Below are 17527 nucleotides of genomic sequence, written 5' to 3' on the forward strand. Positions count from 1 at the left end.
GAAATCAAATACTTGGTAAATAAAGGAGAAGATATTTTTAATTTAATTGATAGGTCAATTCAAAACTTTAAGACTAGAGAAATCATAATTATTTAATATTATTATGATATTACGTATAATCAATAATTAGATTTTTTTTTCTAACTTTTTATACATGGCATCAGTGTATTCTGAGCGCACTTATCAGCGCAAAATTATCACTCTCAAAATAAATATTTTATTTACTAAGATTAAAATACCAACGGCTTTATCTAAACAATTAGTAAAGTTAAATAAAAATGTAAAATTTAAGAACTACAGAAGTTTAACAAGTCTAAAAAAAATCACAGTATGCTTCAGTAATGTACAGTGTCAAACTGGGATGCGTACATTTAACTTCAGTGATGTACAGTGCAAGTCTGGGATGCGTACAGTGATCAACAGTAGTGTACTGTGCTGTACAGAGATTGAGTACTGTACGCCTCTGTGATGTACAGTGTTGTACTGTGGAGGCGTACAATAATAGACAGTGTTGTACAGTGCTGTACAGTGGGGGCGTACAGTAATGTACAGGGATGTACAAAAAATAACAGTGAGTCTGTACTGTGATTTACCGAGGATTACAGTAGGTACAGGGAATTTGTACAGTGACTGTACAGTGCTTAAACAGAGAAAATCAGATCTTTAACAGTGGGTAACAGAGTTTATCAGAGATTTTTCAGAATATCAGGGAATTTTAAGTTCAGTTTAAATTACTTTCCATACATTGTACTTGACATAAAATATTTTTTGCGCATAATGCGCTCCATACTGAAGATCCGTTAATGTTCACCCAACCGAAAATGTCCACTAGCAGTACAGCACGGGGAAACTCTAAACAAACGGACCTGTACAATGGAGTGTTAATCATTTGTATGCAAATATGAGCATGGGATTAGTAGATAATAATGTACAAAATGCATCAAGTCTTTCTGAGAGCGATTTAAAAAAAAAAACTAGCCTTTTTGAAAAACACATGTATTTTATGTTGTAACCCATAAATGCAACTCATTGAGCTGATTGGTCTAGTTGTGTCCCTCACTGAACAGACGTCACAAAAAATATTTTTCTCGACCTGATGAATTCTCGCGATGGTTTTCCCGCGCACATGCGCAGATCCAGGATAAACGTCAGTCCTTTATAAATATGCATGAGAATATCGTGTTCTTTTCCTGACCAGTACTTTGTTAATACCGAATAAAATTTCGTCGAATTTGCAAGAATGCTTCATTTTTGGTAGCTTGTCATACTCCAGAAATTTTTGTTCGGTTTCAGCTGTGCAAAAAAACTGTTTAACACGGCATACATATCTTTAATCCCTTTGTCAAAATACAACCCAACAGGTATAGGACACCTGTCCAATGCCTGTTGGATACCTTCATTCTGTCCAACATGTAATGGGCATTTGCTTATTATTAATTGGTCATGACTCAAAAAGGTTTCTCCTTAAATACTTAATTTTGTTATTCAAGAAAGGTTGAACAGAGTCTGAGATGTGTTGAGTTGTGTATTCACAATTCAGTTTTTTTTTTGCACTTAGGTATTCATATATTTTAATATTAGTTATTTTGAAATATACAGGTGTATATCCTTATTGCTACGAACAAATTAGTTAGGTGTCACAATAAAAGAGCTATATCACAGAAATTGACAAAAATATGGGTTCAAAACCAAAGGTTTTCAGTCTTGTCTTTATTTACCAGCAAATATTTAATATATAATAAATTTGAAATGAATAAAAAACAATAAGAAAAAACCCAATAAAATACGGACACGAGGATTAATATCCAATAAGATTTGAACAGTAACTACCCAAATAATGCTCTCTCGTGTGTACACTTTTTTTGTATCCAATAAGCAGTATCCAATAGGACTTGGACTTGATGTACCCAATATATAACCAAATGTGTGTCCGTCCGTCCGTCCGTCCGTCCGTCTGTAAACTTTTCACATTTTTAACTTCTTCTCAAGAACCACTGGGCCAATTTTAACCAAACTTGGTACAAAGCATCCTTGGGTAAAGGGGAATTTAAATTGTTAAAATCAAGGGCCAAGACCCCTTCCAAGGGGAGATAATCAAGAAAATACGAAAATAGGGTTGGGTCATTAAAAAATCTTCTTCTCAAGAACCACTGGGCCAGAAAAGCTGAAATTTATGTGGTAGCATCCTGGGGTAGTGTAGATATTAAATTGTTAAAATCATGACCCCCGGGGGTAGGGCGGGGCCACAATAGGGAATCCAAGTTTTACATAGAAATATATAGAACAAATCTTTAAAAATCTTCTTTTCAAGATCCACTGGACCAGGATAGCTGAAACTTATGTGGAAGCATCCATGGGTAGTGTAGATATTAAATTGTTAATATCATGACCCCCGGGGGTAGGGCATGGCTGCAATAGGGAATGCAAGTTTTACATAGAAATATATAGAACAAAACTTTAAAAATCTTCTTCTCAAGAACCACTTGGCCAGGAAAGCTGAAACTTATGTGGGAGCATCCTTGGGTAGTGTAGATATTAAATTGTAAAAAGCATGACCCCCGGGGGTAGGGCGGGGCCAAAATAGGGAATCCAAGTTTTACATAGAAATATATAGAACAAATCTTTGAAAATCTTCTTCTCAAGAATCACTTGGCCAGGAAAGCTGAAATTTATGTGGAAGCATCCTGGGGTAGTTTAGATATTAAACTATTAAAATAATGACCCCCGAGGGTAGGGCGGGGCCACAATAGGGAATGCAAGTTTTACATTGAAATATATAGAACAAATCTTTAAAAATCTTCTTCTCAAGAACCACTGGGCCAGGAAAGCTGAAACTTATGTGGAAGCATCCTTGGGTAGTGTAGATATTAAATTGTTAAAATCATGACCCCCGGGGTTAGGGCGGGGCCACAATAGGGAATCCAAGTTTTACATAGAAATATATAGAACAAATCTTTTAAAACTCTTCTTCTCAAGAACCACTTGGCCAGGAAAGCTGAAATTTATGTGGAAGCATCCTTGGGTAGTGTAGATATTAAATTGTTAAAATCATGACCCCCGGGGGTAGGGCGGGGCCACAATAGGGAATCCAAGTTTTACATAGAAATTTATTGAACAAATCTTTAAAAATCTTCTTTTCAAGGACCACTAGGCCAGCAAAGCTGAAACTTATGTGGAAGCATCCTTGAGTAGTGTAGATATTAATTGTTAAAATCATGACCCTCGGGGGCGGGGCCACAGTGGGGAATCAAAGTTTTACATAGAAATATATATAGAACAAATCTTTTAAAAAGATCTGCATCACCCAAGTTACTCAGGTGAGCGATGTGGCCCATGGGCCTCTTGTTATTCAACTATTGTATCATTTTTTTAAAATAGCTATTTTGTATTTACAGATCTTATGACTTTGTTATATTTTTGTTTGTTTCTTCAAATTACTGGGTATCATGATAAATCATCTTAAGTTTAAAGGAGTTTCTATATACATGTACATGTATTCACAACAAATTTACTATTGGGGGAGTTGATGCTTCTGCAGATGTGGCATTCTTTGAAAAGTACAAGCTCTGTTTTTGAAGTGTTTATTAAATATTTATGGTCAGAATTTATCATTTGTTGCATTGCATTTTAATTCTATTTATTATACTGAAAACATTCCATTGTTATTGTTGCATAGTGCAAAAAATCAACATTACATTTACATGTAGTTTGTTCAAGAGACTTTTATTCAAGGCAGTTGTGAACTCTTTGTGTTGACTAAATATTTAAACAAAATTTGTTTATGTTACTCTAAAGCATTTACATTTGTAGAAGGCATAATTTTACTCATGGTTTAAAAATACCAAAATTTAAGGTTTGAATATGTGAACTGTAATTATCCAATTTAAAAGCAGAATAGTAAACTGAATAGCAAGGTGTGATTTTTGTTTAAGCTCTCATCTAGATATGTAAAACTCTCAATGCTTATTTTTTTTTAAGATTATAAGAATCTATATACTTTGTTATTTTAGAAATTATATCTTTTCTTGTTACTCCTATTTGTGACAATTGTACATGACATTGTGAGACTCGGTCATACTTGATAACTTGGGTTGTATGATCTTTGATCTTTTATTCATGTTATTTGTATTTCTGGATAATAAATAAATTTCAAATTTAAATTTATCAACTGTTGCATTGTTTGATCCAATGGAAAATATCAGTTGCATATGGCTCATGTAATAGGAATCATACAGGCTTGGTTCTGTGGTTGCCCCATAGTAATCAGCCTGTCTCTCCATCCCATTTCATTTTCTCTTCCCCATGGCCTAGGTGGATTCATATCTTACCAATAGGATGCTCAAAAGTAAAGGGTGTACACTGACCTTGAAGCATTTTTAGCTCTTCTGAGCCAAAGGCTGAAAGAGCTAATGCTATGGCCATTTGTGCGTCGTGCGGTGTGCGTTAACTTTTTAGAATATGGGCCATAACTCAAGAACCCCTTGGCCAATTATTGTCAAATTTGTCACAGGGTATCCTTGGCCCAAGGGCTACCATTTATACTAAAATTAGGGGTGTGATCCTAAAAAAAGGGGAGATTATCACGAAAATAAAACCAAAAGTACTGGTTGCTAAAAAATCTTCTCCAGAGCCACCAGGCAGATTTTCACCAAACTTACAAACAAGGGTCGGGATATGTTGAAATTAAAAATTGTTCAAGGCATGACCCTGGGGCAAAGGGCGTGGTCTCAAGGTCACTTCAAAGTTGACCAAAAGAATGGAGGCGTACAAGGCGAGGACAATCCCCCGCTCTGAAAAAAGACCTTTCTCAATTCTTAAAGTAGTTATAGTTTATATCATCTTTTACATATCAAATTCTGTACTTCATTGTTTTACTAATTTATTTTAATATATTTTTCACTCATGTTTTTAAGACATTTAAAAACAAAAAAGAAAAAGCTTCATGTATGATTCGAACTCTCTCCACAGCGCAGGTTTGGTCCAAGACCAACCGCCTTAACCACTACGCTACGAAGTATATGCACTATTGACATCTTTCAATGTGATTTAAATGAACGGGTTTGTTGAAGCGTAAATTTTTTCAGAAAAGTTCGATTTTCATATAGAATGGGTTCAGATTCCATTTTTTGGACAAATGAAATAGAATTCACATTTACGTTTCCATCATTTAAGCGTTCACGAAGAATGGAGACTTGACCCATTCATGTTCAAAATTCGTTTTTTATAGCTCTATTAAACCAATTTTCCACTAAATATGCTTAACTGTCAACTTTGAAATAAAGATTATCAAATGATAAGTCGTTCAGTAAAATGAAATAATAAAATGTTTTGAAGATGACATTACTGAGAACACAATTTTAGAAAAATGTAACTTTTTTGTGAATTTTAAAAATTGAGAAACATTTTGTAGCAGAGCGGGGGATTGTACACGCCTTATACGCCCTCTTTCTTTACACTTATTAAAAACATTGATATTTTGCTTACTATAAAGACTAGGATCATCAAATCTTGTGAGTTGATGCATCTCAGGACTTGACATCATGTTAATACAAAAGTAGGTCACGGTGACCTACTTTTTAAATTTTACGGGCTTTTGTTTTCAAATTGATTTGGAGGCATATTTTGGACACTTTAAGGCCTCTGATCAAAAAACTTTGTCAGTTGGTGCATCTTGGGTCCACAAACAACATCAACTTAAAATTAGGTCATCGTGACCTACTTTTTACATTTTATGACTAATCTGTTCTAAAACATATAATCCCATTATTTCATACACCGAGAGGTTTAGAATCACCAAATCTTGTAAGTTGATGCATCTAGATGCCTAAAACATATTTATCAAAAAGTAGGTCACTGTGACCTACTTTTTGAACTTTGCAGGCATTTGTTTTCAAATTGTTTAAAAGGCATATTTTGAATACTATTAGACCTATGATCATCAAATTTTGTCAGTTGATGCATCTTTGGTTTTCAGAAAATGTCTACCAAAAAGTAGGTCACTGTGACCTACTTTCGACATTTTATGGCTAGATTTAAGTATGTTGAGTACTAATTGGCTTAGAATCATTAAAATTTGTCATTTGATGCATCTTGGGTTTTCGGAGATTAACGACCAAAAAGTAGGTCACAGTGACCTACTTTTGACATTTTATGGCTATATTTTAGTATCTCAGGTATTTTATTGGCTTAGAATCATCAAACTTTGTCATTCGATGCATCTTGGGTCTTTGGAGTATGTCTACCAAAAAGTAGGTCACAGTGACCTATTTTTGACATTTTATGGCTAGTTTTATGTATCTCAGGTACTAATTGGTTTAGAATTATGCATCTTAGGTTTTCGGAGCATGTTGACCAAAAAGTAGGTCAAAAAGTAGGTCACATTGACCTACTTTTGTCATTTTATGGCTATGTTTAGGTATTTCGGGTACTTATTGGTTTAAAATCATCAAACTTTGTTATTTGATGCATCTTGGGTTCTTGGAGAATGAAGATCAAAATATAGGTCACGGTGACCTACTTGTGACATTTATGGCTATATTTAAGTATTCTAGGGTACTTTTTATGCCCCCCTTCGAAGAAGGGAGGGCATATTGCGTTGCTGCTGTCTGTCGGTCGCTCTGTCGGTCCATTTAGTTTCCGTTCATTTTCTTCATAACCGTTGCACATACTGAAATGAAATTTGGTATACAGGTATATCACATGAATATCTAGGTCAAGTTCTGTTTTGGGTACGATCGCACCATAATTGACAGAGTTATGCCCCTTGGACTTAGAAAAATTCCAATTATTTGCAGTTTCCTTTCATTTTGTTTGGAGAGGTTGCACATATTGAAATGGAATTTAGTGTACAGATTAGTCAGATAAATATCTAGGTCAAGTTCTGTTTTGGGTATGATCGCACCATAATTGATAGAGTTATACCCCTTGGACTTAGAAAAATTCCATATTTTTGCATTTTCCGTTCATTTTCTTTGGAGAGACTACACATATTGAAATGGAATTTAGTATACAGATTAGTCAGATGAATATCTTGGTCAAGCTATGTTTTAGGTATGATCACACCATTTTTGACAGAGTTATGCCCTTTTGGACCTAGAAAAATTCCAATTTGTGGGGGAGGGGGGCATAAGTGTTTTACAAACATCTCTTGTTGGCTTAGAATTGTGAACTTTGTCAGTTTATGCACCTTGGGTTTTCGGAGAATGTTGACCAATAAGTAGGTCACTGTGACCCACTTTTGAATATCTCAAGTACTTATTGGCTTAGAATCATCAATCTTTGTCAATTAATGCATCTTGTGTCCTCAGAAAATTTCAATCAAAAAAGTAGGTCATCATGACCTACTTATAGTATTTTATAGTTACATTTAAATATCTTCAGCCCTAACTGGCTAAGAATCATCAAACTTTGTCAGTTGATGCATCTTGGGTCTTAGGATAGATTGTATAATTTATCAGAAGAGCAAATCAAGGCCCTTGGGCCTCTTGTTATGCCCCGCTATGAATATTACTGGGGCATATAGTGTTTGTCCTCTCCGTCTCCCGTCCTTCTGTTGCACTCTGCATTTAGCTCAGTTTCAAAGAAAGTATTCAAGATATTTTTATCAAATTTCATATGCTGATAGATATTGATGAGAGCTGTGTAACTGTAACAACATTTTTTGACCTTGACATTTCCTTTGACCTAGACCTCACTTTTCCTAAACTAGTGTTTAGCTCAGTTTTCAAGATACCATTCAAGATAGTGAAATCAAACTTCAGATGTTGATGCATACTGATGGAAACTTACATATTGTGACCTTGTCATTTCCTTTGACCTTGACCTCACCTTTTTTAAATTATGAAAGTCAACCGAGTAAACAAAGTTACTCAGGTGAGCGATGTGGCCCATGGGTCTCTTGTTTGACATACATGCAGCTCATGCTAGACACAGTGATGAAAATTTCCATTCCGAACACTAAGATAATAAAATCCAATCATTGTCAAGCACTAATGTATGCAAATGAGACTAAGTAAATCATTGGAATAACTAGTTTTTAAAATAAAGATTTTTATAAGAAAAGAATTTAAATGAATATTAAAGGTGAACACAACTCGTAAATAGGCATAGTCCGCCATATTTCTCGTTCTTTGACGCTCTCCCTACAACTCGTATATAAGGAGCAGATCGCTAGTCAGTTCAATGTATTTTACTATAGAGATCCGACGAGTGCAGACGTACATCTAACAAAGCGTGCTACTCAATATCAATGAAATTATCAATTTTTACGTATTTTTTCCAAAACAGGACAAAAGTATCATGGAAAATACAGGTCAATACATTATTTACGAACAGAAAATGCACATTAAAACAAGAAATAAACGCAAAAAATCTAAGACCACGTTGGGATCCGAGATAGGAAAGGTCCTCAGTATCCCCTTGCTTATCGTAAAAGGCGACTTAATGAGGCCGTCCTTCGGATGAGACCGTATAAACCGAGGCCCGCGTCATAGTTGGTGTGGCACGATCAAGATCCCTCCATGCTCAAAAGACTGTAAGTTCCGTGCATAGGCCTAAATTTGAAGACCTTGACCGGCAATGGTGAAGTCTCCATATCAGTGAAATATTCTGGAGAGGGACATGAAACAGTAAACATCAGTCGATCAAAATCTGGTCACATTATTTACTTTCAATTGCCGATATATGACTGAAATAATGCCGATTCCGTTCCAATCTGTACCTTCATTGTAGAAAATTCTGAAGCACCTGCTCATTGTCCTCCCACGCTCGCCCCGGTATCACTGAAAACACCAGGTTATCACGCATAGAACGCGCCTTCAGATCCACCACATAGTCTTGAATATGATTATTTCTTTCTTTTAAAGCCTGTAATTCAGAGTTTGGCACTTGCATCAAAGGACGGTCCGTTTCACATCCTTGTCCAAATTCTCGAAATAGTTTACCTTATCATTCAGTGTAGATATGACGTCAGTTATAGACTGAAAATGTGTTATTTTATTTTCAGTTTCACACAGCCGTTTGTCGAGTGATGTGTTGTTGTTTTCAATGACTGCAAGTCATGAATTTTGTTGGAAAAGACGCTCGTGTAGTGTCCCTAGCTGTAGCTCTCTGCTTGAGAAAATTCGGACAGATAACGGGGAGAGCTACAGCTCCAAGCGTTGTAAAACACTTGTGCCCTCCTCCCTCCAATTGGAATATCTTTAAGTCCAAGGGGCATAACTCTGTCAAAAATGGTGAGCTCGTGGCCAAAACAGAATTTGAACGAGATATCCATTTAACAAATCTGTAAACTACTATAGTAAATTTCATTTCAATATGTGCAACCTCTCCTCAGAAAATGAAATTAGTTCTTTCATATTATGTTAAATAGTTTAAACAATGCTTAAAAAGTACCAGCTTTGTAGTATGTTTTATTTATTGTAATGATATGTAACATGCTTCGCAGTACCGTTAAGGCTTCCCGGAGATGAAAATGTATTTATAACGTAACACTGCATTGCAAAGTTGATTTTGAGTTTTATTTGTAAGTTTTGTACTTCAGTACGCCAAATTCATATGGAGAATCCTTTAGGCTATTTATAAAAATATTTGTTACGATGTCACATGACCTTCTTGATCACCTGACGGTCATTTTTTCTTTTTGGAAATGTTCCTCATAAATCGCTTCGGCGCAGGCTGTTAACACAATTATTATTATCTTTTTGTCACATAAATAACCCAGTGCATCCCTGTGAAACCGAAAAGTGCTTGGGAAAATTCAAACCTTTTCTTTGGAACAATTTATTTCATATTAATTTTAACTTACCGACAAATCTGAGGGTATTTTCCGCTGAATATCGTCATTTGTTTTAAAACAAAGCCATCATTCATTTTTCCCAAGCAGGATTCAGTTAGAGGGGAAACTCCTCTTACATATTCCACAAAAGATATTAGATAAATCCTCCTTAACAACTTGCGCCAGGCTCTTTTATACACATATTATGAATTCTGCCTCTGTCCACGGGTGTAAAAAAGGGTAAATGTCAAACGTATATTTCCGTGCGTAGTTTGAACACGCTGACTCTTATACAAGAGTAATGAAGCAAAGCTATCTTAATATTATTCGGATATATTAGACTTTTGAAAAAATTTTAAAAACACCCTTATTTTAAACTAGCATTCTGCAATTTTATATGCAGATTGAAATGAGGTGTAAAGTTTATGACACTCTCCCCATTATTACAGCTCAAGTTTGCAGCGACTTTACGTCATTTTCAATTATGACGTCATACATTTGTAGTTCAGAGAAGTTCATGCGGAGAGTACACTTTAATATTCCCTGGGAAGCCTTATTGTACCTGCGTTATGCTTTTGCAGTGAATTGGAAATTCTTCAGGTATCTTAGTGTCGGAAGAAGATAAGAAAACTGCAATCAGTGATCTAGATTTTGAGGAGGACCTCCCTCAAGATGGAAAAAACTAAACAACTGTCCTTTCAAATTTTTAAAAAGGTGATTTGTACAAGTGTTATGAATTACCACGCAAGTTTATTTAAAACATATACTCATAAAAGCTATCTATTATGTGTTTAATACTTCTCTACAGAAGAAAATACACTACATCTTAAAATAAAATTATTTTGGATAATTATTGCAGCCTGCAGGCGAAAGAAGATGAAAAATGTTGCCTGCCCAATATGTAACAGAGATTCTTAAGATAAAAATTATTTTGGTCTATCATTGCAGCTTGAAGAGATGACGTACAGTGAGTACTGAAAGACGGTGGCATGAATGATTTGACGGAATTCCTGCACAAGGGGCATGGTAAGCGTCTCACTCTAATTCGAGCTGTACACAGAATACAGGCTGGGGTCTGCAGGCAGCACCAACGGACAAAATTACTGACCTCCTCCTCTGTCATGCACAGGGGGGAATCTGTCAATGGTTCCGGGCTTTTACTTGGGAGGCCGGGGTCGCAGGTCGGGGTGGTGGCCGGGGTGGCGATCTTGGTGCCAATCTCCTGTACGGGTGCGCCCTCCGATGCCGATTATTTACTTGGAACCTGGCTAAATTGATGGTCATCAGTTGGCGGTTATTGTCCTGTCTCCTAAGTACTAATACATTCTCAAAAACTATCCCGGGTATTAAAAACAAATCTTCATAGAAGAAAGTTCCACTTCCACTGCCTGACATCTTTCTTCTTTTTTACTTTCTTTCTCTGACAATCAGCTACAAACGAATGATACGAAATACACAGAGGGTCTCTATTTATAATCAATTGCAGAAGATAGTCCAATATCGCAGCAAACATCAATAATTCATCATGTGATTAAAAATCCTGACCTGTGATAGGTTATTACAAATGAAAGAAAAAGTGAGCTAGCTCACATACCCCACGCTCCCCCATAACTTGACGGTGAAACACATTTAATGAAAGGCACAGTGCACTTTAATTAAATATATAGTATAGATCAAAAAGGGCAATAATTGCAAAAAATCTTCTCATCAAAATGTCTTGCATATGAGGACATTTAAATGTGGAATGAAGTTTCTAGATAAATTATGGAATCAAAATTACTTGACAATATACAAATCCACACATTAATTTGAAGTGGGGGGGGGGGGGTTGAGAAATTTTCTTGAATAAAAGTCAAAACTCTTTGGGATAAAATAATGGAATATGTCCTAAATATCAGCATAGGTTGACGAAACTATGTACAACAGTTTAAGACGAGTGGTGCTAACAAACTGTTCATCTCTATATTCAAAATATGGCAAAAAAGTCTGAGTTGAAAAGTGTTTAAATTCCCGGAAAAATAGAAGAATCGGAATTTCCTGGTAATATGCACATCTACGCATTGTGTCCTAAATACCTGCAAAGTTTGACGAAATTCTGTGCAGCGGTTTATGAGGAGTTGCGCTGACAAACTGTTCATCTCTATATTCAAGGTATGGCCAATTGCCTAAGTTAAAAGTGCGGAAATTGAAAAATTTTAAAAACACATACGTAAATCATGTAATTTAAAATGTCAAACATTACATGTAGTACATGAATATCCCAATGTTAACAGAAATGTTAATATTGATGTAGGAAATGGCTGAAGCAGAAAATACAAGCAAGAAAATCCTACAAAAGCACCAAGCCTTCTCCTTGATGGTAAATGATTACTGTTTGCCACCGACAGCAGAAGGAGACATCAAAAGCAATGACATAAACTTGGATGACAGTGACATCAAGTCATTTTCTGATCGAGGTGAGATAGCTATAGATTTTGATTGCATATTTGTTTAACGTCCCTCTTGAGAATTTTTCACTCATATGGAGACGTCACCGATGCCGGTGAAGGGCTTCAAATTTAGACCTTTTCTCGGCACTCAGGGCCATTGAGCAGTGAGGGTTCTTTATCGTGCCAACGCCTACCGTGACACGGGACCTACGTTTTTAAGGTCATATCCGAAAGACCCGTGACTTTCACTTCTAGTGCCGAGCGCTTGGCGAAGGAACAGTCACTACCTATGTTTACGTCTTAGGTATGACGCGGCGCCGCGATCGAGAATCGAACCCGGGCCTCCCGATCACGAAGCGAACACTCTACCACTAGGCTACCGTGACCGGTGAGATAGCTATAAAATCTGTGCATAAGTTAATTTTAAGTCTCCTTCCCTCTCTATTTATTTCAAAAAAAAAAATTAATATTCATTTTGCAATATTTACCACATTCTAATGTGTCAGTTTTACTGTTAATCATTAAATTATTTTATATTTATATACATACATTAAAGATGCATTTATTTAAATAATAAAGTTTCAGTTTAAAACTTTTATCGAGATTTACATGTGCAAATACTGGTTAATCATTTGAACAAACCCCACTTGTAAGGGTGAAAGGAGAAAAGGGCTAGTGAAATTATGTCAATCGTTTATTTAAGTGAACAATGAATTAAAAGACACATGCAAGACATACCTTTTTATGCGCCCGGATCGATAGATCCGAGGCGTATATTGTTTTTGTACTGTCTGTCCGTCTATCTGTCTGTCTGTTTGTTTGTCCCCAAACTTTAACCTTCGCCATAACTTTTGAACCATGAAAGATAGAAACTTAATTTTTGATATGCATACTCCATTAATTAAGCTCTTTCAAATGACATCAAGGTCAATGACCTTGTGACCTTGACTGTGGCCTATATGCTAAAAATAGTTTTTTTCTGCAAAATTTAACTTTCGCCATAACTTTTGAACCATAAAAGATAGAGACTTCATATTTAGTATGCATATTCTACTAATCAAGGTCTTTGAAATGACACCAAGGTCAATGACCTTGGGACCTTGAGTATGACCTATATGCTAAAAATAGCTTTTTTCGAACTTTGTTGCTGCCGGGCGCATAGTGTTTCACAAACACATCTTGTTTATATTCAAATATGCCTTTCTTATAATTTAAAGTGTTATACATGTATAAGGAAAAACATTTGCAAGTGAAATAAAAAAATTCAGGTTAGAATAACATGTATATAATACATGTATTATTGATGATTTAACTAATGCAGTAATTCACAAACATTTATAAATAGACTTCCTAAATTAAGTGATATAATACTGTAACATCCATTATGTCAAATATTCTAGTTACCTAGAGTCTAGGTAAATAAATAATTATGCTTTTAGCATGTAAGTGTACAGCATACCTACACTTGTAGTGTATTGACAGTGTTTTATTTTCTAGGTGTTCAAACGGATCCAGATTTTGTACACTTAGAGTGTGAACAACTGGCTCAGGAATTGAATAAATGCTCTAAGGATTTGGAGAATGCACGTTGGAATACAGATAAAATCAAAGACAATGATTCAAAAACAAAATTCTATACTTGACTACCAACTTATGCTGTTTTTCTTTGGCTGTTCAAGTATGCTTTTTTCTTTATAAATTATAATTTTTAAATTATATTATATTTTTAATTCATTGAGGTAACACATAGCATAACAAAATGTCTATCTTTCATGTAAGGATATGGAAATAACGAACAGTGTTCATATCAACGTCCATTAAACAAATATACAAAATAAGAGCAGAGCATACACGGACCCCCGAAACATCAGAGGTGGGATCAGCTGCCATGGAGGAGTGAGCATCCCCTGCTGACCGGTCACACCCGCCGTGTGCTCGTTGTCATAATCAGGATATAACGGAAAAAATCCGTGGTCACTTCAGTGTATAAATAATGGACTAACGATTGGTATGAAAAACGTCAGTCAGCATTTCATTCAATGATAAATTGTATTTGCTGACAAGGTCATTGTATCGACCATAGAATTTACGAAATGATGACTTCAAACGAGACCGCTGATATTCTTGTTTCATCAACTTGCTTGTCAATAATTTACCTCGTTTAAGAAATTGTTCATACGTAGAGCATGCTCTTGCATATCGAATCAACTGAGATATAAATACTCCGTATGCAGGTGATGAAGGTATATTGCTGCATAAGTAAGGGAAGTTGACGATAGAAAAGTTAAAGTCATCACGTTTATCATATAGCTTGGTTGTTAGATTACCATTAGTGTCTTTTTCAAGTAAAATATCCAAGTATGAAGCAGAAGTGTCGGACTCTGTGGTATCTTTAATTTCAAGCTCACCAGGATATACAGTGGCTGGAACGTTATTGTTGACAACTTACACGAACGATCACGTTACACGAACGATTCTGCACGATTAAAGCACGATTAAACCTGTTACACGAACGATCTTTCACGTTCACGATTCTACACGTTACACGATCTTACACGATTGTTAACGCAAACGCACGTTTCTTCACTCAAAAAAAACGAAATAAAGCTTAATACTTATTTAAGATTTCAAAGAATTATCAATTTTATTTCATAGACTTGGAAAAAAAAAACGGAAAATGGTTTCCTGTAACTAAATATATGCAGAACTTAATGTTTCAGATTAAAAATAATTATTTCTAAGGTAATTCTCCGATCAAAGAAAACGGATTTTATTCGTTCTATTAGACGATGTACATGTACATGTATGTGGGCCATATAATTTGATTGAATTGGATATCATGATATGCAGATATGGGGATACGATTCAACAAAAATGGCAGCATTGAATGACTTAAATTATAATTAAAAATTTTATCCTTACGTTTCCATTTATTCAATATTTGATAAACTTGCTAATTATTCAACTTTTTTCTTTGCAGAAATTTAAAATTAATAAGTTACAAATAAGCTCAAGAGATAAACACAGATAATCAAAACTCCCGAAAATCATGCCGTGTGCATGTAGATTTGTCGACTAACTAGCTATGTAAGCATTGGGAAATGTTTACATGTGTATTTCTTAGTAAAAAAAATTATTTTCAATAAATTGATTTCAAGATTATCTTGACCACAATCAGAAGTGAATAATAATTGAATCAGATTTTTCAGAAAGGCGTAAGAAATCTAAGTACGGCTTATCACAAAATTGATCGCGCTATTTGACGAAAACTTAATATTGTACGACTTACTTTATTGCTTGTTTACAAGCGATAATTAGTTCGTTCTGCATTCTATTATGTAAATTGCGTTTTTTCATTTAATTTTGAATTTAATTAATAAATTAAGAAAACCAAACAAGGAAAATACTTATTTTAGAAATAACATTCCGATAAAAACTTACAAAACGAAATTTACACGATTCGAAACGCACGATCTCGCACGATTAAAAACGCACACGATTGAGTCTTATACACGAACGATCTTTCACGTTAAACGAACGATCACTCACGATACACGAACGTTTCTACACGATTGGTTTGTCAACAATAACGTTCCAGCCACTGTATCGTGTCGACGTAGGAATGGAAATTATTATTAATAGACACTACGTCGTCGATATATCTAAATGTCGAGTTGAAGGCCACAGCAAGTGTTTTCTTCTTTTCACATAAAAGATTTTGCATAAATTCTGCTTCATATGAATATAAAAATAAGTCTGCTAATAACGGAGCTGACATGTATGAGAGTTTAAAAATTAGAATTATTGTTGAAATTGACAACATAAATTGAATGTGGACAAGATATTAAGTAGTTGCTTAAAAAAAAAATTACTTTACAGTTTTCTGAAGCCTAAAGCAGAGAGGATGGTGTACTGGACCGGTCCTTACAAGACAGCAGGGAACCAAGAGAGGACAAGAGCAAGTACTGGCTCCTTAAGACTAATAGACCAACTGTCTGCTGTTTTAGCTAGACTGAGGCTTGAACTGTTTACGCAAGATATAGCAAACATTTAAATGTTCATTAAAATTTTGACAGCACGAGTAGACTTCCATGACATGTGACCGCGAACTTCAACTTACCCTTATTGGCATACGACTTTTTGCACAATTTACAAATGACAGTATCCATTTGTAAATTGTTCTTGCTTGGGGGCCCATCGCCCCTTTTTTCAGAAGCCAAAAAACTCCAAACTTTTGTTCTTGTTGCTCCAGGATATGGATACAATTGAAATTCGGCGTCGACCTCACATCCATGCGCCATTTTTGTTTACCGCCGATTAGAGTGTCGTCCCTTTGGTGAATATAAAAGTTAAACCTTCTCGGCTTGAAAATACGGCTTAAAAATATAGCAATCTATCGATGATAATATTTACAATCGATTGTCGCCGATCTGGGCCTTTAAAGGACGATTTTTCGATAGTCGGCGACAATCGTAACAACACTAAAAACAAAAGGCCCACGGGCCTTATAGGTCACCTGAGTATTGTGCAACAACTTTCAAACAATTAAATTTGGTTCATGTTTTTCACAAGAGGCCATGGAATTCACAATTTTTAAAGAGGTACAATTGCTTATAATAATTATAGACTTAGCATGCTTACTCTATTTACTTAATACCCAGAGGTAGATCAGAGTAACATTAAGAGAAAATGCACTATAACCAGTTGTACACCTCATCCCAAAGGAACCACTGATCCTGGGGCCTCATATTTCAAAATTTTGCAAATTTTATCATAAAACAGTTGATTAACACTAAAGGGCGAATTTCAAAGCATTAATTTATTATTAGACTTTCACCCCCACCCCCTCCCTCACCCCAACCCAGGGAAGGGGCGGGGGGCATAAAAATAACCATTTTGCTAGGTGCATTTTTCTTCATCATGAATATATATATTTGGATCATTGGCATAAAACACAGGAGCAAAGGAAAGAATTTCAAAGAATAAATACATTTTCACTATATAACCAATAGAGCAATGCCCTAACACCGGAAACCCCTGACCCCGGGGTCATAAAATTCACAATTTAGGATGAGGCACTCTTGATCAACATAACTATTTAATTACATAGTTTATTTAATACCCAGAAGCAAATAAGAAGATTTCCAAACAATAAATGCATTTTCACTATATAATCAATAGGGCCCCGCCCTAACACCTAAACCCCTAACCCTGGGGTCACAAAATTCACAATTTTGAAAGAGGAACTCTTGCTTATCATAATTATGTGCTTGGTTAGTTTATTAATTCCTAGGAGCAGAGAAGAAGATTTCCAAAGAATAAA

At 35.4% G+C, this 17527-nt stretch overlaps 1 long non-coding RNA gene across 1 annotated transcript; it reads left to right on the plus strand.

Moving 5' to 3' along the window:
- Positions 1–12170: 12170 nt before the first annotated feature.
- On the plus strand, positions 12171–16247 carry LOC134267036 (uncharacterized). Its single transcript, XR_009992080.1, has 3 exons — positions 12171–12231; positions 13702–13882; positions 16084–16247. It is a non-coding gene; the product is annotated as an uncharacterized LOC134267036 (long non-coding RNA).
- Positions 16248–17527: the final 1280 nt, after the last annotated feature.

Source organism: Saccostrea cucullata, unplaced genomic scaffold, assembly GCF_032062105.1.
Source record: "Saccostrea cucullata isolate Sc308-1 unplaced genomic scaffold, CSIRO_AGI_Scuc_v1 ctg1698, whole genome shotgun sequence".
NCBI classification, from domain to species: domain Eukaryota; kingdom Metazoa; phylum Mollusca; class Bivalvia; order Ostreida; family Ostreidae; genus Saccostrea; species Saccostrea cuccullata.